This window comes from Aulonocara stuartgranti (assembly GCF_965226115.1).
Source record: "Aulonocara stuartgranti genome assembly, chromosome: 14".
Classification (NCBI taxonomy): domain Eukaryota; kingdom Metazoa; phylum Chordata; class Actinopteri; order Cichliformes; family Cichlidae; genus Aulonocara; species Aulonocara stuartgranti.
Genome location: NC_138950.1, coordinates 7,812,195 through 7,833,926, shown reverse-complemented (window position 1 = coordinate 7,833,926; position 21,732 = coordinate 7,812,195). Strand labels below are relative to the sequence as shown.

The following is a 21,732-nucleotide window of genomic DNA, read 5'->3' as shown; positions in this document are numbered from 1 at the left end:
AAGGTTCTCAGTTATCCAGGTCATCGTAGTCTATGGAGCTTGGAAAGAATAGCATCTGGACTTCTTTAAGTTTCTTTGAAGATGATTCACCTCTCATCCGAGAAGCTTCATCAGTTCTAAGAGCAACTGGTGGATTGTCCCAGATTTTAAGCCCTACGGGAGTGTCCCCAAGAGGGTCATGGAGCGCCTATTGATCTTCTACCTAATCACACAAGCCAAGGTGTGAAAACGGGTGTGGGCCACAATCAGCCAATGTTTCCGGTGAACCCAATGTGAAACCTAGCCCCACCCTATCATGTGATTTACTGAGGTCAAATGGCCCAGGATGTGAGTGGGCATTAAGGCGTCTGGGAAGGGATCTCAAAACTGGATTATAGATGGCAGACGGTTGGTGTGGTAAGCCAGCGCCTGCATTCAAAGATGGCCGTTCACAGTGGCTTCTTTCACTCCTCTTTCAAACCGTCTGTCTTCTCTGTCCAAAATGTGAACATTGGCATCCTCAGCATCCAGAAACACCTCTTTAAGAAAACCTAAAGAAGTCCAGACGCTTTTCTTTCCAGGCTCCTTAGACTGCCGATATTGTTGTGTTGTTTGTTTTTTAACATAAATAATTAGGACTATTACAATCAAGCTTGTGGCAGCGATGACAAAATTGATAACAATGATGAGGGTACCAGTATGTTGTAATGGGGGTGAAACGCCTAAAGTTATGGCCATTCTCAAGGACCACAACATTGAGACTGAGATTTATTTTTTTTTATGCTATGTGAAAAATCAGCTGGGAGCTTTCCTTGGCGATAATGGATCAATAAATGTTTCTACATTGATAACGCTGCTGTCACTATCCATGAACAAAAAGTCCAAGCTTTTTCCAAACTTAGATGGCAGCCAAATGCATGTCAAAAACAGTCAGGAAATGTTCTAAAACTCTAAGTTCCTGATTAAGGGGGCCCTTAAGGTAGATGGCATGATACAGAAGCGTTACGCTTGTTTGCAAAGCAATCCATTTTGAGGAAATGGTTTTGGGGTCATTGGGCCATGGGGATGTTTTGCATTTACTGCAAACCTTGACAACATAACAACCATGCAGCTGATCCAAACAGAGGGATGCGGATGCATTTTGTGGTTTGTTTAACCCATTTAATATGCACTGTTATGTCATTTTTTAAAATTGTTTTTGTTTCTGAGTTATTCTGTTGAGATTGAGAACTGAGTAGTTGCATGACCTTGTGTGCCACTGAGAGTACAGGACAGTGTTTTCTCCCCTAACAGCAAAGCTTCACATAGGACATAGGTAGGCAGGATAGGAAAACTTAACTGTGCTTTCTGTGTGCCTGGTAGTGCTGATAGGACTGACTTCCTGTATGGCATCTGTTAAGGGAGCAGTCACTGAGATGTGAGATTTATTTAGTTGTTTTCTTTCACTGGGCATGGGGGAGTTTAGCGTCTAGCCTATTACTTCCCAAGCAATAATGTCAAAGGTTGAAAGCTTGCAGACATTCTTTTTCTAGATGTGGTGAAATAAACAATATTTCATACATATATTTTATTTTTTACCAACAAAAATATAAAATGCATTAATGTTTCACGTACAAGAAAAGCAGATTCTCTGTGGTTTATAGAGTTAGTTTAAAATGCAGTTTACCTCTCAGCTTTTACATTTTCATGCTGATCGGTAGAGCCATGGCAGTGGAACACGATGAGAGACAAGACACAACTTCATGGATTATACTGGCTGTCTAAAAGAGGTCAGGGTACATCATTATCATGTACCGTTTCATTTTTACTGATCTTGACTCTGGAGTAACATGTTCTATTTAAAACTGATGAGTGCAGCAAGATAGTGAGGAGGAAATGAAGTCCTGGCGTACATGTTTATATCAACCCTGAGGTTAATGTTTTCGCAACGTATAATGATCGGGTGAAGCACAACAGCCGCTCTTGCAGAAATCCTGTTTAATGCCAGTATGTTGCATGTATACAGTCTATATATATCCTTATAACTCTTGCCACCAATTTATTTATTTTTTTAAATTTATTATCATCTTTGGCTATAATAACTGAAAGCTGCTTCAAATATGTATGGGGGTTCTGCAGAGTTCACCATAATTCATTCTTCAGAATTAAAAAGTAAGACATCTCAAATGACCACATCTGTGCGTGTTATTGAGTGTTCACATTGGAATTTGCAGTGGAAATGTATACTGAGTTAGGGGCAAACAACACAATGGATTATGACTGCTTGGGAGTGCAGAGTGAGCAGCAGCACTTAACAACAGTGCTCATTGAGACCAGATTAACAAAGGATATTCTTTTAGATGAAATTGGAGAAATTTGAAGGAAGAGACGAGAGCATACTTATCGACTCGGAAAATCGTTTTCCTTAATGCGTGGATGAACTCATTGAAAGCTTTTGGATATTCATATTTTAGATTGTTTCTTTTCATGGCCAGTTTTCCAATTGTTCCCTTCATACCTGTATCAGAAAATGTATTCAGCACAGAAATAGGTCACACAGTAGAGCTTACAAAACATTAGCCCCATATTACAATGAACAGACATTCAGTTTCATCAGATCAGGATCCAACAATCATCTTACATTGTCTGTCAACGATACAGATAGTGAGCACAAAAATGAAAGGCTTAACAAACAACCATACAGCCTCGAAGCATACTAGCATGCCATGTAATGCCATGTTATATTATCATGTGTTTAACAAATGGCTCACTAAGCACCTTCTTGATAGATTTGCCGGCCATGAAACTGTTTGAACCACAAGGTCCCCATATAAATGTTTAGAGCCACTGAATACATTTCCTGCATGTGTTTACTTTAAGTCAAACAGGCCTTGAAAATGCAGTAGGCGAAGGATGCCTGGTGATTAACAGTGCTATGTGCACAGGGAGGATTTTGTTATTACTCAGTCTTGTAGTGACAGATCTGGGAAGTATACTCATAGAGCAGCATGCACACAAAGTGCTCATATGCTGAGCTGTTTTCCTATTATTTTAAGCACTTGTGACCTTGTTTGTCTGCCATACAGGTTTTTTGTAAAAACTGTAGCCTTAGTCATACTGGTCAGTTAGTGGTTTGAAACATAAATCATGTAACCACAGCCAGCTCTAGCCAATGACTTCTGGTTATCTATCAATTTTCCGTGACTGTGTACTGTGAGTCCTGTAATAAAGGCAAATTCCCAAAATATTATTTTGGCTTTGTGTGCTAATTTGGCACAATTGCCTTGGCAAACTGAATAAAAATTGGCAGTTGTAGTTGTTTGGACTTTTAAATGTATGACATTTATTTTACAAGATAAAGAGGGTATGAGAAACCATGTCATTTGGACATTTTTAAAGCTTGGAAAGGAAGCTAATTTCCGCTCTCAGGGAAACCCTTTTTACTATGAAAATGGCAAACATGAGGGATTATTGGAATGCTGGGTAGAGGTTGGAAAGACTGGTTGTTTGCACTTTTCATGATGTTCTTAACTTGAAGATCATCACCCCCTGAAAGAGGCTGAAGGATTGCAGAGTGATTAATAGGACAGGAAAGGAGAAAAAATACTAATCAAAATTTTGTTTGGTCTCTTAGGCTTTGAACTAATGTAGCTTTTGCGCAAATGCTTGTGTAACACTGCGCTTTTGACTTAGTGCATCATCTAGGATATCACTAATGCCAATTGAAGGTTTTGCAGCGAAATTGTTTCTCGCCTATTTACTAGTGCACTACTACATGGGTCAGAATTAAAATTTATGAATTTATAATTTATTGAGTTTCGAAAGCTTAAATATTGTCACAAGACTACAACTTCTGGGTAAGCAGATTGACAGTAAGCAGATTGACAGCTTGCTAAAAAAAAATCCCACAGAAAAGGAATACCTTGCACTTATTCGTGGTCATGTATGATGGAGTGGATAGTGTGTGCATGTGTGTGAATGTGGGGTGGGGTGTGTGCTGTGTTTCCTGGCATACCCTGTTTGGCTGTTGAACAGCCTGAATCAGATGCCGGTGGTCTGATCTCAGCCTGGCTCGGCAGTGATGTGAAACAATTAGCCCAGGTCCATGGGGGCCACCCACTGTGAAGCCCATAGCTCTACCCAACTCTGTGGATGCAGAAAGGGATCCGTGTTCATCCCACAGATCACTTCCATGTTGTCATGGATAGGTTACAGTCTTCTTTTAGAAATAGCTTGCTGCCAGTTGGTCTGAATGGTGAATTACTTTAAGTCCCCTGCAGAGCAGAATGGAAATTCTGTGGGTGCTGTTTATTGACAGCATGGCTACACTTTAAGCCTGATGTGATTACGCTTGTCTCATTGTGCAGACCGTTAGCTGCTAGATGAGTTGAGCATCTCATAGTGCTCTGATTAAAAGACATTAAGATAGGCCTCCATATACTGTAGTAAAGCCATCTGTTAATCTCCTCTTTCTATTTGGGATTAGTCATCCGTCCAACTTGTGGTTCAATTCTACTTATGGGTAATAATAATAAATATATTAAAAATGTTCTATTATTACTTTTTTTTTGTTGCTACAAGAAAGACATATCTTTAGAATTGTCATCATGCTCTTAAAAGATAGACAAAGCTGTTTAGTCAGTGGGGTGCTTACTGAGTAGTTATATTATTTATTTAACAAATTAGTAACGTACCTTTTTATTGTTCAAATGCTAAAAAACTTGGAGGATGGAAAGGTTTTGGAATTCAAAGATTTTGGGTTGATGTAAAAGCTTAATCTAACAAAGAAAGAATGAGTTGAAAGTGATATATACTTGTATTACTGAGTTTGATATGCTCAAATGTTTCCCGATTAATCAAGGCAGTAATGTCTTTTCAAATGTATGACCTATTCATATATAGGTTTATGTCCTGTTTCTTCTTGTACAGAAGAGATCCCCACATTTTTGCATAGAAAAACATTAAAACAGCCTTTTTACAGTCAAACAGTCAGATTTACTGTCTTATGCAATAAAAGTTGAGACATGTAACACTATGTTCTGGACACTCCAGAGCACCGTTCATAAATTTTCAGCACTAAGTAGAGGTACTTAGGCACATCTTGTCCTCAAGGAAGTGGGATGTGGTATGTTAATGTCAAACAAGGCTAATGTTGTGGCTTCTCATTTGGGGTGGTGGTGGTATTAATCTAGGACATTTGTAGTTATATTTGTAGTTATTAGCTACTGTATCATCTTTTGGTTAAATTGTGCATGAGATTAAAGTCTGCGGTAATATTTTAGGATAACATCAGCTTATAAACATTCTAAACAACTTATACATTTTGTGATCGTGATTGCTGTGTCCTCAAGGGAGAGCGGGATACAAGCGTCAACAAGTTCCTTTTCTAACAGACTATGTAGACACCGGATTTCTAAGTGGCACAAAGAAAGTTCACAGATGAGTGTCATTTCTCAGAGGAGCTTTACTTATTAATCCCTTTGATTTTGTGAGTGTATTTATTGAAAATGCAGATTTTAATATCTTACAGTGTCATGATGTCAAGATATTCAGCACATCCCTAGTTCTAGCATGATGATGTCTGGATATGTCAAATTAAATTTTAAGTGGATGTCCAAGACATCCAATTTTGTGTTAAGTGCTAAGCAGTTTTTGTAGTGGATTTGTCACTGCCTCCAGGAGATCTAGTAGTATTTTGTTTTTGGTTTTTTGCTTGCTCTATCTGGTGTGTTGAGCCATGGTAGCTGCTGCTGACTACCCAGCTTCAAACAATCTTGTTAATGCCAGAAAACATGCATCACTTCCTGTGCAGCAGTGGATTTTTCCCAGAAAGGCCCTATGAGACACTCAGGTTTTTATGACAACAGATGCAGTAAAAGCTGAGTGAGCTGAGTGTAAGTTGCTAGTGTATCAGATAATTGTGAAGAGCAGTGAACATTTCAACCAAATCACTTTAAGTTGTTCAGTGCAGATATAGAGAAAAGGGTGATATTTGTAATGGTAAAGATGGGAAGTTATGAGGAACAAACAAAAAGAGACTTTCGTGTTTGGCATATGTATCAGATCCCTTTCCTACTTCCTTTAGTGTGAGAGAAAGGTAAAAACTTGTAATTTTTAAGAGGTTTTCAGAGTGTGGTCAGAATTCAACTTGTTTTTGTTACCATGACCTGGCTATTACCATAAATGAGTAACTGCAAATTTCTTTATGCTTCCCATTGAATAGATGATGTGTTAAAACAGGGGAAAAAATCAAGTAGAATTAGATTTAAAAACAAGAGAGGGCTCACCAAACCTTGGTATCATGCAGCAGCAACGTGCTGGAAATAGTTGCATGTAAATCTGGGACATCTCTGTACCTGGCAACATTTGCAGCGCCTTCTACTCTTTAAACGAGCACACTTTTATTCTTTTCTGGACTAATTTATACTTTGTTATCCAGTTCCATGCTACCAGAGGGCACACAGAAGATAAAAATAATAATAAGAAAAACAAAAAAACATTATCGATAAAGAAAGACAGAAGTTTCCAAATACCTAGCGGGGCAGCCAGGATGTGTGTCAGATCAAAGAAATTTATGGCTCATGGGTTATGCGGCATCTCTAGGAGCAGTGTCTTAAGCGAACTTCACTCTCGCTATCTCATCCCACTCCCCTTCTCCTACATACTTCCACTCACACTCACTGACACACAAATACACACACAAACAAAACCCACTCTGCCGCACGCGTCCTTATGTTTTATTCAGCAGCCTATGGAAGGCAGTGCCTGTCTTTGAAGAGTGCTGCAGAAATCATGTACTAAATCCATCTCATCCTTTTCAATGGTTGATTCAATGTAAGTGTGTACATGCTCAGAAGAACATGCTCCATTCAAAGTCCAGGTAGGCCAGGTTGCTGTTCGAGGTTCATAAATGTCTGACCTTAAATGTTTCCTTTATTTGTAATGGAACCATTGCTGGTTAAAAGCCTTTCCTCCATAGACATGTGCTTCCTGTCCTTGGAAGTGGCCCCTGGTGTCAAGAAGAGCTTGCAAGGTAACATCTTTACCTTCAGTCACCATCCAAACAGTGTAGAAATTTTATATATATATAATAAGCATCACCCTTGCAAAATCAGCTCCTTGGTGGCATATATTTTGTTGTGTTGAATCTACTAATTTATCTTTAGAGTAGTAATGAATAATAAGTCAGTATAAGTGTTTACTATTGCTTAATTTCACATTACAGAAATGGCTGTGACGTCACGTGTGGATCTCACTCAATTAGAACATTTTATTTAAGAGAAAACTAATCCATGGTAATTTTTTCATATGTGCTTAAATAATCTATTAAGCAGAAATTGTCAGCGTTTTCCCATAAGTTTCAGAACAGACACATTTCCCCCACAGTCTCATCTTACTATTAAATGGATATTTTTTGCAGCATTCACAGTTTGGTGCACCAAAGGGGGGTTTCTAGGAATTTTTTTTTTTTTTTTTTTTGGGGGTTTGGGGGTTTGGGGGTTTGTAAAGCAAAGAAGTTGAACAGTGGCAGTGGTGCAAAACACTGTTCATCTTTCAAAACCTCCAAACTTGCTGTTTTCCTTCTGTAATCAAACCAATATCTTTCCCTGCATATAACGGAGCCACCATGAGCCACCCTTTTAACCCCAGCCCTGGTGCAGCTTTTATGTTTATATTTATTCAAAAATATAACTTGCAATATAATGCATTCACATAAACTGCACTTTGCCCTATTTTCGGATCTCATTTTGATAGTTGTTTTAATTTTTCTTGTTGATATGTCAACAGCAAATTAGACTCTGCAATAGACCCTTGTGAATTTGTGTAGATACTCGTTCCATGTTCTGAATATAAATTACCGCGGTACTGACTGTGTTCATGCAAGTGAACATTTCACTGCGTCGAAATACCTCCATTCCCAAAGGGTTTGGATTAGAGAGTCCCCACTGTATCCCTTTGTTGTTGAGTTCTGCTTTCAGCATGCTCCCAGTTGTTACCAACACATTGTTTAAATTTCAAGCATTATGCCGACCTCGGGATACAAAAAATCTCATCTATGCTGTTGAAGTCATTGGGGAATTTTAGAAGGACTAATATATTAGTGCTCCGTTGTAGCTATTAAATCCACATGAAAACAAATATTTCATAGCTTTTCATCATCTAGAATCTAGACATAAGAGTAAGTATCCAGCTTAGGGCAATCACTTAGCAGGCAAGGACCATGTTTATGTGCTTTTGTATCTTCAGAGGGGCCTTGTAGAGGTATCTGTTCATGCCTGATGTGATTTCTTCTGCTGAGAGAGCTCTTTGAGGTTTGTCAAGTTTTTCCTGCTTGACTTAATTGAAGGGAGGGTAGGATTGTGTGAGTGGGGGGGAGAGGGGGTTGGGGGTAATGCCTCTGAGTGTCTTTCCACCAATACTTTGCTACCCAGTGCTGAAACTGGAACCCTGTGGGAACAAGCTTGTTCAGGTGTATTTCATGTGCAGTGCACTGAAAGTGAATTGAGGGGAGGAATTGCATTCAAAGCGAAACACAAGCAGTAGTTTGTTACCTTGTTTACAGAAGAACAAGGCTTAAAAATAAAAGAGTATTCTTTAACCTAGCAATATTAGCATTTGTTTTTGGAAGTTACATTATGAGCAAACTTTAACAAGTGTGATGCTTTTGTTGTCGACACTTCTGTGTTTGGATAAACAGGAGCTTATCTACAACTGTTCTCACACTTATCTGACAATCAGCCACCTGATATGTCAGAGTTTCCTGGACTTGTTCTAGCTTCTGTTGTAAACAGATCTGATTATCTCAGCTGCTATGAGTGAACTGGGTGTGGAAGTCCATTTATGTTATCAGCTTAACACAATATGTTCTTCTTCACCTTGCTGAAACTCTTTAGTCTAACCTTAAAATACTTGATAGGTTTAAAACGAAGTCTGTTTATTGGATGGAATCATTTGAAGCTGAACTAAAAGAACGAAACTCACTCGTTTGCTAAGCAACAGTTGCTTATATAGCAAAACAGCTATATTTTCAGCAAGAGTCTATTCTCACCAGGGTCATTACCCTCTTATGGAACTGAGTAAGTGGGCTCCTGATGTCACTGGCAAAGCCCTTACACAGAATGCTGGGTTAAACTGGGAGGGGGAAGGGCCATGCTAGATCAGAGTTCAGGCATGTTTACATTACAGCTCAGGATATTTCTCAGAGCCCGGCCAAGCTGCTGAAGTTCCCAGGCTCCAGAGTTGCAGAGTGCTGAAAAGAGGCACAAGCGTTCACTTATTCTTCAATCCCTCACTCTCCTGTGCTCTGGGGTCTAAGTCATAGTTCAACTCAATTTGCATTGTGCTAATGTTCTGTTCTTTGCTATGGCTGTCCTTTGGGGAATATTATACATGTGAAATACAAGAGAAGTGAAAGTCAACAACTTAGATGATGTTGTTAGCATTGTGTTTAGATATTAATATCAAGAATTAAAAGCAAATTTGGCACATGCAAAAAACAGCACATTGCATTTTTATCTCCTTATTTTAATCAAAAATGTGAATTTTCTTTTCTCAGTAGTTTTAATAAAAATATTTAACAAATTTAACAAGGGAAAGCTACATTTTATTTTTTAGTTACACCAGTTACTTACTTTTCTCTAGTATCACACTCTTTTAGATCATAGTTATGTAGCAAAACATACATATGGTTTAAATTTTAGCATTGAAATAAAGGATAGTTGGCTTGTTAAGTCATTCCAGTGTGGTATTGCAGGATTTTATTTGAGGATTTTTATGTTTAGCAATATTACTTCGCCCTGTGTTATGGAGCTACCAGCTAGATAAAACGGTATAATTACTGTGGGAACTTTAAAACATGACCATTAACGTTAAAGTTCCCTGGATATTATTCATTGTTTAGAACACTTTGTTTGGATGTGGTTTGGGAACATAAACTGCTAAAAGAAAGTCTAACTGCAGTTCAAACTAGTCCCTATAAATTTACCCAGTTATTTCAAAGACAAACGTATAAGACCAAAATTTCTGTTGTTAACACCCATCACATGTTTGACTTTCCCACGTCTCAGACTGCTAGACCAGCTTGACTAGCGCGTCAGATAGAGGTTTAGAGGAGGAACATAGATGGCCTTGTTTCTTGCCTCTGCTCCACCAATAAAGCTGAGAAGTGGCAGCTGGAATGTTTGCCTTATTGCTCTGCTGTGGTGAGGTGTCACGGTGCTGAGCTATGCTTTGGCGCCTGCATGCTCTCCACCTTGCCTAGAGGCGCACAGACGAGATGTGAAACCAGGGGACGATCTCTGATTTCCCTCTGCCCTGCCCTGTTGAATCCTCCACGGTATTGTTTTAACATACCTTAAACACTTCTTAACACTTTGCTTTATCTTTAGGTCTATTGCAAAAAATTAGTCTAGAGGCAGATGATTCTAAAAATGGATTAAATGTATAATATGTTTTCCAAAGAGACTCTTATATCTGCTGTTTGCAGAACTAGTGAGTGAATTCTGTTTTCTTTCCACTAAAGGACTACAGGAAGGATTATGAACAGAGACATGGAATCTCGCGCTAAAATGGACACTCAGGCCATAAAAGAGCCTTACTTTGATGATGAATTGGAGGACATCTGCTTTAAACTTCAATTTTTGTGTAGGACTTTGCTTAATGTCAGCCAAATTGCTCAAGTCATGTAGGATAACTGTGGCCATTGCCTTGATTTCCACAAAATATATAATATGACAGCAGTTTGGTGTATTTACTGCTTAAAGAAATATGAAAAGGAATAAAAAAGGGGAAGTTCGGGAAGGGGATTCCTGCTGTCTAAGCAAGTATTTTCATTTTCTTCTCCATAAGGATACTTGCTACGGTCCAGTATTGCTGCATTTGCCTATAAAACTTTTATCCAGGTGCTAGGAGAACAACCTCCTGCTAAATGTCATCAAGACTAAAGAGCTAATCGTGAACTTCAGTACAAAGCAGGCAAGGAATTACAAGCCCCTGATCATCAGTGGTGCACCAGTGGAGAGTGGACAGCTTCCGATACCTGGGTGTCCTCATCACTCAGGAACTATCATGGTCATGTAATATCAACACTCTGGTCAAGAAAGTCCGCCAGCGTCTTTTCTTCCTCAGAAGACTCAGAGACTTCCATCTGCCACTGAGGGTGCTTAAGAACTTCTACTCCTGCACCATCGAGAGCGTCCTGACGGGAAACATCTGCACCTGGTTTGGGAACAGCACCACGCAGGACAGACGAGATCTGCTGGTGGTGCGCTCGGCCGAACGCATCATTCGATCAGAGCTTCCTGACCTGCTGTCCATCTATACCAAACGGTGCGAGACCGAAGCTAGGAAGATTATGATGGACCTCTCCCATCCCAAAAATGGACTCTTCTCACTGTTGAGGTCTGTGAAGCGCGTCCGCTCCCTTAAGGCCAAAACAGAGAGAATGAGGAGGAGCTTCTTGCCCCAGGGTATTCGGGGCCTGAAGCAGGTGTAGGACATGACTGGACTCTCACACACTCTGTTTATCTGCACACTTCTCATAATTTCTTTCTTAAATTGTTTATATGCACATTCTATTTTTATCTTTATAATTGACCTTTAACTCTTAGTTTAGTCTCTATTTCTTAGGTTAAATTCTTAATTTATTGTTTACATCTGTTAGCCTTTTTTTTTAATTTAACTGTAAATTTCAAAAATTTTTATTTAACTGCGGATTAAAAAAAAATTGTACTGCAAATTTCTAAATTTTTAAATTTGTGAAGTTTGTATAACTATTTAATTTCTGTTGTGTAGTTTAATGGTCAGGCATTGTACAGCAATAAGCATTTCACTACATGTCGTATTGTGTACGATTATGTGTGTGACAAATAAAATTTGATTTTGAATCCTATCGTTCTCACTCTAAAAAATACAAAGTGTATTTAATCTGGTAAAGCCATATGGTGAATGTTGCTTCCAGAAGATGAGATTGCAATTAGGAAAAAGTGTATCCTGTAAGTCCATATGATTAACTTTGAGTAGATCCAAATAAAGCAAAACATCTCTATGTGGCACACGTGGCAATTTAAAAAGTTCTTAAATATTTCTGACTGCATTTGGTACCAGAAAGTTAGGTCAGGTGCTGCCTAAGAATGATAATTAATCAATCAATTATTAAACTTTTGGATCAGTTTTACATGCTATTAGTACAACGTATTAAGAGCATACCAAACGAAATTCTAATAAGATGAAAGAATATGATCAAAATACAGTTAAAAAATCAAAACATGAAATACTTCACTTAGTAGAATATTACTAGAATGAGTTCTCTCTCATTTTCTATCTTTTGTGCGGTGGGCAGGTTGATTGTTCTTGTAAATGAACATGGCAAGTGATCATTTAGCAAGTAAAGGCTCTTTCTCCTGCCCTCCTGCTTGCAGAGAAAAACCGTGATGCTGCATTCTTTTCATAGCTGATAGTGAGAAAGTGGGGTTATTATGTGTGTGCATGCACGATAACAAGGAGGAGAAAGAGAGAGTGAAGAGAACATTCCTTTCTCACTCCCACTCTCTACCACCACACCCCCATCGCTACTCGCTGCCACCCCACCCCCAGTTTCCTTCCTGTGCTTTTTTTAGAGTCTATTGGATGTTTTTCCCACATCCGGCAACAAAGCCGACCTTTTTTATGCGATAATCTAACAGCATGGTGTTCTGCGGTTCAGTTATACACGGGCATGGTCAAATGTAATAAATTAATTGACTTTAAATAAACCACTGTTTCCTAACTTTAACTCCAGACTGCTTAGGTAGCCTTGCAAGGTTGACTTTGACTCTTAGAGAAGAGTTTGTCGACTACTGCAGAATGTATTCTGTAATCACTATCATGTGACTTGTACAGTGCTACAGTACAAATTTATGGTATTAAAAGGGGGTTTATGAAATAAATGAATTACTGTATTGGTCAGATTGTGGGCCGATATAGATAGTGGAATCTGGGTGTATGCTGTTCAGTATAGAAAACAACCCCATAATTTTCCTTTCTCAATAGAATCCTAAGATATATGTATATCGACTGATATATTGACCTGAATTTGTTTTGCCTTAAAATCGGTTTTGGCATCAACCACAAAATAAAAAAACAAGGCAGCAAATAGAAAGTAAATGAACAATTACACATAGTTTTTTAGATTATTTCACTGGTAGGTCATTTAAGTGTCTTGGAGTCCTTGCCACAATTCATCTCTAGATTTAGTTTGTCTCAGGATCTTCAATCTTTTCACATAATCCCAGACCTCTGATGTGATTTTGGGATTTGGGGTCCATGGGGTCTTCTGCTGGACTTCTTGTTCGTTGTGTGCCCGATGTTCTCGTACATAATGGCCGTGCTGTTGAGCTACTTTTCCCTCCTCCTGATAGATGTAACTTCAGATGTATCTCTACTCAAGCTGCAGAGCTACATCTGAAGGATGATAAAATGACACCAATGCAATACTTTGTCCGTATTACAGTAAATGTTGCTCGCAATACAGTCTGTGTTTACCACAGATTTTTAATGTAAAAAAGCAACCCTCATGGTGGACTGCTGACTTGCAGAATATACACCGATACACTGATATGTTATTATATAGACTGATCTATTACTGCATTTCCTAATGCTCTTGTTAGTAGTACATTATCTCGGAACAATCTTTCAAAGATCTGATTAAAATACTGACACACATGTCTGTTTGCGTTTATCCCATTGTCATTCCCATTGAATTAATTCCCCTGCCAAGAAGGAATTTCCCAAACAATTGTGCTGCCTTGGCTTAGTTTGTACCAACAGGCTCATCTGTTTTGCCTGAAGTAGTCAAAGTGAAGAGGAAAAAAACAGCTGTCTAGTCAGTGAAGAGACGCCTTGCCAGTTGAGCTGTGAAATCCACAAGTAAGCAGGATAATCTCTTTCACCCAGACCAAATATTATATCCTGTGATGGCAATTTGAATCATTCAATGCACACAACCTTGACCTATCAAGGTGTAATTTCATGTGACAGCAGCATAAGGTACGGTGAGATATCCTAAATCTCATCACACTGGTGCTTGGTAGGTATTGCCTTTTGTTTGAATGTCACTTTCCACCTGCAGTATATAAAGGTATATAGGCAGCATTGTCACATATTTACATAACTGTGTGAGGAGAAACAATGCAAAACATGTTTCTACTGTCAACTTTATGGTAGCAGGGCATTATTATGATTTACTAGTTTATCTGCCACGTGATAGCTTCTGCTATGATATTGCCTATGAGTTGGCATAGGGAGCAGATTCTGTTCAGCTCTTTTTATCAAATGCCACATGGCTCCCTTGCTGGAGGTGTTTTCTTTTTTATTGTTCAGTCGATTTAGTTGATATTACTTGAACATTTAAAGCAGTTTGCTCTTGATGAACTCCACTTCAGTAGCAGTTAAACTGTAGGTTTTACGAGATGTTCTTTCCTAAATCTAATTTGCAACACTCATCAGTTCTCCCCACTGATTTAGTCAAACACATGTGATCACATGATTACCTGTGCATGTGGTTGCCTTGTTACCAAAGCCAACTTTAACTTGAGGCTAGAGGCTCAGTATTCAAATTTCTGCTGCTTTTGGAAATTTTGTCTGCTCCACCAAGCCGTCTCCTGCTTACAAAATAATTTGGCAGATCGCTGCTACAGCAGTCCTCAGTGCTTTTCATTATTTAATCTCATGTCTGGCAGAAAGACTCAGGTGTCACTAGCATGGGCTCATGTCTGTTATCACATGATAGAGATCTTGACGCCCTTATAAGCTTGGTGTGGCAGCACACGGACCAGTTCTACACTTGCTGCAGGAACTGGTTGGATTGATTCTCCAACTCCCAGTCACAGACAGTGACAGATGTAGCTTCAGCGTGTGGAAAATGAAAACGAGTGAAGGCAGTGGGCAAATGCTTTACACCTGCATTCTTTCTAATGGCCAGAAGGGAAGAACGCCACACGTCACAAGTTTATTGGTTTTAATGAATACAGCACAGTGCTCATTTTGTAAATTATTGTCCCAGTTCTATGAGTGATAAGGAATGGTTTGTTGTGAGGTGAGACTACCTTGTGACTGATCAGTCTATACTGTGAGAACACAATGTTCCTTACTTTGTCAGTCGCATCCAGTTTCAAAACAAAAAGATAGCAATAACCAAAATCCTCATGTTGAGGTTTAACTAACAAATGGTAGCACAGTGTCCTTGTCCATCTTGTATATACTCTATATGTAACATATCTCCCAGCAAGCAGAACAAGTACTGCTGCAGTTACCTGCAATTTAAGACAGTGAAATTGGACTGTGTCGTTGAGATAAAAATTGTAGGGTGCAGCTTGTGTGTGTGGTGCAGGTATTACTCATGTTTTTAGGATCTGGAAGTGTTGCAGCTATTACTTATTGGGACATAAAGCAACCCCTAATAATGTAAATAATTGAGTTGTATGATGAGGACAGAGCGTTGCAAGGTTAGAATTAGGCTTGACAAGTGGTATTTATAGTTGGGCTAAGAGAAAGTCTCCAGGCTCCTGTGTTTGTGTAAACATGTACTGTATACAGTTGTAGTCGGATTTAGACATTTTACTTCTAAGAACTGTTTTGACAATAGATTGATAGGATGCCCAGGGGTGTTTTTAGCTTCCCACAATTGTCACAATCAGCATAAATCTGCCTAATCAGCCTAAAATCAAAACGGTTGCCTTTTGAATGAACCTCTGCCATCACATCATGGGAAAGTACTTTTTTTCCCACTTGGACAGATTACCTTAGACTGTCTCTCACCAGCGCTGACATGTAACAAGACCTAAAGCGCTGGTATAGAAGGCCTACTAGACCAGTCCTGTGACTGCACACACACACAAGAGCAGCATGCATGCAGAAACTTGCGCAGAGATCTAGGCTTTGCTGCAATCTTGAACTCTCCCTTCCACAGTGACAGCCACCACACAAGACAGTGGTAGTACCTGCAGGGCTCTGTAGGAAGGCAGTTTGGGCAGCCTTTCAACGAAATGTTTTATTTTGCACACTGTTAGTCTAAATTACAAGTTGGGACAGCAACAGAGGACAATTTCCTGTTTACCTTAGGAAAAAAAAGTCCTGAAATGCTCAAACGGAGATCTGAGGCTGTCTGTCTTTTAAACATTCACTTCTACCTCATTCACTTTTGTTCCTTAATTTGTCTGATATTTTGGTGTTAGAAAGGTATATCAGAGCTTGTTTCTTGAAAACCACTGTCTATGGGAAACGCAGGAACACTGAATCTCTGCAGGTTTAAGAGTGAATATCTGGATTAAGATCTGAAAGTTTCAGCAAACAAAAGAAAAGTGCATTTTAGCTCATTTTCAGCCTCGACTTCATTCCTTCATTGCCGTTCACTGTTTCCTGTGTTTGCAGTGCATTGCAGTAGTTATCTCGCAGACTAAAATAGTTTTTCTAACTAGTGTTGACATTTATCAAATTCTGTCTTTTTTTTTTTTGTCTGTGTGGTTGAGTTGATCATAGAGCTCACAACAACATTTGCAGCTTTGCATTTGAGTTGTTTACAGCTGATTTCAGATAAGTTATGTATTTATTTATTGTGGGAAAGTCCTTCCAAATAATCAGTTTTTATGCTTTTATTTGTTTTTTTACATATAAAAAAAAAACCCTCCCCCTCTTTTTATGGCCACAGTTATCATGAATCAAGTAAAACAGTTTGGAATTGGACAGATTTTTTATTTTTTTAAGGTATAAGCCTAATATGTCTCATATTGGTATTAAGTAATGGTTTGTTTTTGTTGTTCTGGGAAATGTCAGATGTCTGATGATAGATTTATGCAACGGTCACATATTTTCTGCACCATAATCCCCTAATGCCTCCCCGCCCACCTCCAGTCTTCCCAAAAACACACACATTTTCCTTGGTTGGAGTCAGTGAGCTCTGCAGTGTTTTCTGTGTCCGTCTCCACCAGCGCAGGGCTACACAGACCTTATTTGGAATGTCAGAACAGAACTGATAGGAGTGGGAGTGAAACAAAGCTTCCCACTCATTTATTTTTTCCTCTTACTTTTAAGTCCCTTTTCAAACCGAATCAGCAGAGGATTGTTTCGTAGCATGAGTGCAGATTAGTGTGACTGCTCGCCTATCCAAATGCATGTGTGTGTAATTTAAGCGAAAGCTGAGAGAGATGGCAAAACTCAACAAGTATACCCTTTTCAACTAGTGGATTTTTCAAAGCTTTCTCCATTGAAGCGGTTTAAAACACTAAATGTGTTTTCTCCTCTCTAAAAGCATGAGGCTTATCAAGGCCTGGCTGAGTGAAGCAGCATTAGTACAGCATTAACCACTCAGCCCAGGTTTCCCACGGGATATAAAATGGATCCTTGTTTCACTAGGAAATCGCCATACCAATGCTGCCGAAGAGCACTTTGCTGTAGCCACACCAGATATTGACAAATGTTATTTCCTGATTGGGAATTGCAATCAATGCACTTGAAAGGGAGCATTGAGGAATTCATAATCATAATAGATGAGTGATATGGCATAAGCAGGGCAAAAAATATGGTGCAATTAAAGATTATCTCGTCAAAACTTAGTGCAGGTCCTGAATAATATACACAGTTAGCACAATAGCCAGTGAAGCTACATAATGGGTTTTCTTTGTAGTGGCCAGAGATATGACTGGAATGGCACAGGAGTGTGTTGCTCAACTCAGTACTGGCAGTGTTGGCTCTCACTGTGCTGCAGCTGCATGCTAAAGAGCAGCCAGATGTTTTAGATGGTGAAATGAGCCTAGTGTGCAGGAAGCGGTTCTGCATGCCATAGGAATCATCTTTGAAAACAGGAAGGGAACTTGTTCCCTGCTTATGTGCCTTTTCCTGTGGCATGACCGGAGGCAGGCCTTGTGTTTGGCGTTTGCTGGGGAAAAGGTACTTGAAATTGTTTGGTAATGGCCTTTAACGGGTACAAGTGTTACAGCACAAACTAGAAGAGCCTTTAACTTGTTCAGAGACAGATTTTTTTTTTTCCAGAAAAACTAAAAACATCTTATTATCCAGTATATATATATATATATATATATATATATATATATATATATATATATATATATATATATATATACATACATACATACATACATACATACATACATACATACTACAGTCCTGCTTAAAGATCTATGTTTTTGTGCTTCACAGTCCTGGTTTACTTCTTCTGTGGTAACAAGCTGTACATCAAAATGAGCTACTGCAAATATTGCTACCCTTAAATTGAGTGTTTACATCAACAATGTGTGACATGACCCTATTAAAACAATGTGATAGTATGATAATTTAAAGATGACAAATTTACTGATGTTAACTATTCACATAATGTCATGGATGTCATAGGTGTTCTAAACAAAAAAAAGAAAACCTCTCAAAACCCATTGTACACTACTCTCACAGCACCAATGATGGAGAGTCACAGATGGCAACTACATAACAAGCTAAAGAGTCCAGTTTAGATCAAAAACACAAGTAGAGGAATATGAATGGTAGGGCAGCAACTAGAGATTATTTTGGTAGTCGACTAATCTGCCAATTTGCAGAAAAGTAACAAGGTTACGTTTTGTTTCTGCTGAGCCCAGGTGGGGTGAATTGTATAAAACTTATTGCAGGTTTAAACCTTGGCTGTTACAATTTCTTTTATGTTCTGATTTAAAGTATGTCGACCCACCCACACCCTCAAGCTGTTTCTCAGAGTGAAAGTTGTTTCTCACTTTCTGCCCTTAAGCAGAAACAGTGCAGTACGTCTATTGAAAGAAGATAAAGGTAAGGTAAATTACACACTTACAGCACTTGGTATTGTACCAATGAGACTTTAAGCTGAAGAAGGACCTTAGCAATTAGCCAAGTTGATAGGAAAGCTCAGTGTCTGGTGACCAGCTCTGCGTTTGTTAAATGGATGGATGCTGTGCTGCACAGAAGGAGGTTTAATGGTGTTTTAAAATTTACTGTGAACAAACTTTAAGATCAGAACAGTTGAATCTAGAATTTCTTGCTTTGCACAAATTTATCGCACAGATACCTTTTACTGGAAAATAGAGTCGGATGCGATGCATAGGATTGTTCCTGAATCTGGGGAGCCCTCAGTCCTCCTCAGTAAATGTCTCTGTGGTTAAGAATGACATATAGATGAGAGGCGACAGCAGTGTCAGGAGCTCTGAGAGCCACATGGCCATGGGTGATGTGATGTGACGGCTTGTCACTGCGATGTCGGTGACCTGTGGTACGTCTGCAGTGGCACGGCCTAGCTGGTGTTGCGGTAATGCCTTAGTCGCAGCACTTAGACTCTGTCATTGTATCTGACAGAATATATATATTGAATATAGGCCATTGAAACTACTGCCCTGGGGAAGAATAATTAGTATTTTTAGATCAATACAAATGGTAGATTTACTAAAAGACCTTTTATATATTGTCATCCAGAGTTTTGCATTTCATTACATAGAGTGCCTGGTAATAGAAAAGAGAGCTGCATTGCTTGGCTTATATGAGTTCTTATGATGTCCTTGCATGTTTTTGGAGAATGTTCTCCTGTCCTTTAACTTTGGTGATATCGCATTAAATATTTCTGGATTGTGAACATGCCAAAGCAAGGACTAGCTATAATCTTTCCCTGTAATCTTCAGATTTGGACAGTGGGGAGCTCTTCTTTGGAAGGTAAATGTCTAACAGGATTTTTAGTTTTCAAGCTGCTTTTGATTAAAATAGCAAGTTTCTCTACGGAATGCTGGAACTGAGATACAGTAACTGTTTAAAAAAAAAAGTTTGCCCTCAGTAAACATAATGGATGATTTCTCTTCAAAGGAGCTCTTATCATCTCTTCCCATTTCCCAGAGGCTGCCACAAAGCTGCCTCTTTTATTCCTCCTGCTGCTGCCGCTGCTCATCCTTCTCTCCTGCCTGCTCTCTGGAGGGCATCCTCAATCTAATACAACTGTGTCAGGAAGTATGGGGATGCAAAGTGCTGAGGAGCCAAAAGTAGCCCACCTCTGCAGTGTGCTGCTTCGTCCCAACACACACCAGCCTGATTAGGGAGGCACACCATGAACCTGTGCTCACATTCCTGTGTAACCTTACGGTATATGAATTCAATTCAATGTAACTATCTAACAAAAGCAGAATACCTGAATTATAATAAAAAGACTTATTATTGCATCTACTAAAGTTAAATTCCTCTTATTCTTACTTCTATGCAAATCCTATTGTTCAATGAAATGTTTGTATTGTGTGAAAGCCAAAGATGGCTCTTTAAATTTAAATTGAAGTGCAAAATTGTCGGTAGTGATTGAGTATGTTTTCTAGTGGTTGCTATGACATCACTGTTATCCTGGAGATTTTTTTTCTTTCTGTTTTGTTGAATAGTATCAAATACACTCTGCTTACCTCGCTACTCACTGAAATGTGCTGAGTAAAACAAACAAGGATCCCCCCCACCGCTTCGATGACCCCACACACACACACACACACACACACACACACACAGTATGATTTGCCTATATACTGCCTTGTGAATATAAATACCAAGTCTGAGCCTTAAAATAATGAAAATGTTCAAGTTATCATGGATGTTTTTTGGCTACACTATCATAGCTTGCAGCTTCCTTCAGCTAGTTCAAATTTTATAATTCGACGGAACCTTCCACAGTTGGGCCTGCAGATGAATTTTGTGTGACAGCTGATCATTGGCACTGGTCTGAAGGTTCTTATTTCTTATCTGGCAATAAATGAGCTGAAATCCCCTCTTGCAACAGTATGCAACCTGCTGAACTGCATAAATATTATGTCTCCCTAGGAACACAATAGTCGTATTTATTCCTTTATTTTGGGACTGTTTTTTTCCATGTCAAATGCCGAGAGGGAGGTCTATAGCTCTCTCAGGAGCAGATTGCAACATGTTTCAAGGCTCTGGTGAATAGATTAAAGGCTGGCAAGCTCAATCTCTCATTGAGCCACACTCTCTTACTCACACATGCGCAGACACAAAACCTGCAAACACTCTAAAACCTATACCCTTAAAGCATGTATGGCTCAGAGGGCTGTGCCACTGGACTGACAGATGGTACCATGAGGCTTGGTGTTGCGCCGTTGTGATGGCTCACCCGGAGCCCCATCCACACTGCTCAGCATCACTGCAGTGCTCAGCTTGACACACAAGCCAACAGCCTTCCAGCTCACATGAACAGATAGGCTCTGTTGACATGGCCAAGGTCAGGTTCCTCACTGACACAGTCAAAGATCATCAACAAACGTGAACCGGAATATGTTCAAAACTGAACTTATCGTTCTTAATTTCCTCAGGAAAATCATTTTTTGGAAAATTGTCTCCAAGCTTGGATCAGCGGCTCTGCACTGTGCCGTATTGGGTTCTTTTTCGGTTTACTATATCTGTGAGAACTTTTAATTTGATTTTCCAGCTTGTACTAATCCATTTTTGAAAAAAAATAAAATCCTGGTGTACACACTGTGCTAAACCTTGGGCCTGACAGTGGCTGAACGTTTTCTCAACACAGAAAATCAACGGCGCAGTTGCGCGTGCCTCTCTTAGATGATCAGTATATAATATATAGGTTTAAGCCGCTCATGCAGAAGGAATCTCTTTCAAAGTGATTCAGAGCATCTGAGCTCATTAAATGTTAATCAAAAAATCTATTTTGAGATCACTAGGAGATCAGTCATGAGGATTTCAGGTCAGCTGTGAGGCCACTGCATCCGAGTACTGAGAGTTGAGTGAGCA

General features: G+C 39.2%; 1 protein-coding gene across 1 annotated transcript in view; it reads left to right on the top strand.

The window, feature by feature from the left end:
• Positions 1-21,732, top strand: part of maml2 (mastermind like transcriptional coactivator 2) — a 33,338-nt gene that overhangs the window by 1,523 nt on the left and 10,083 nt on the right. The window lies entirely within an intron of this gene.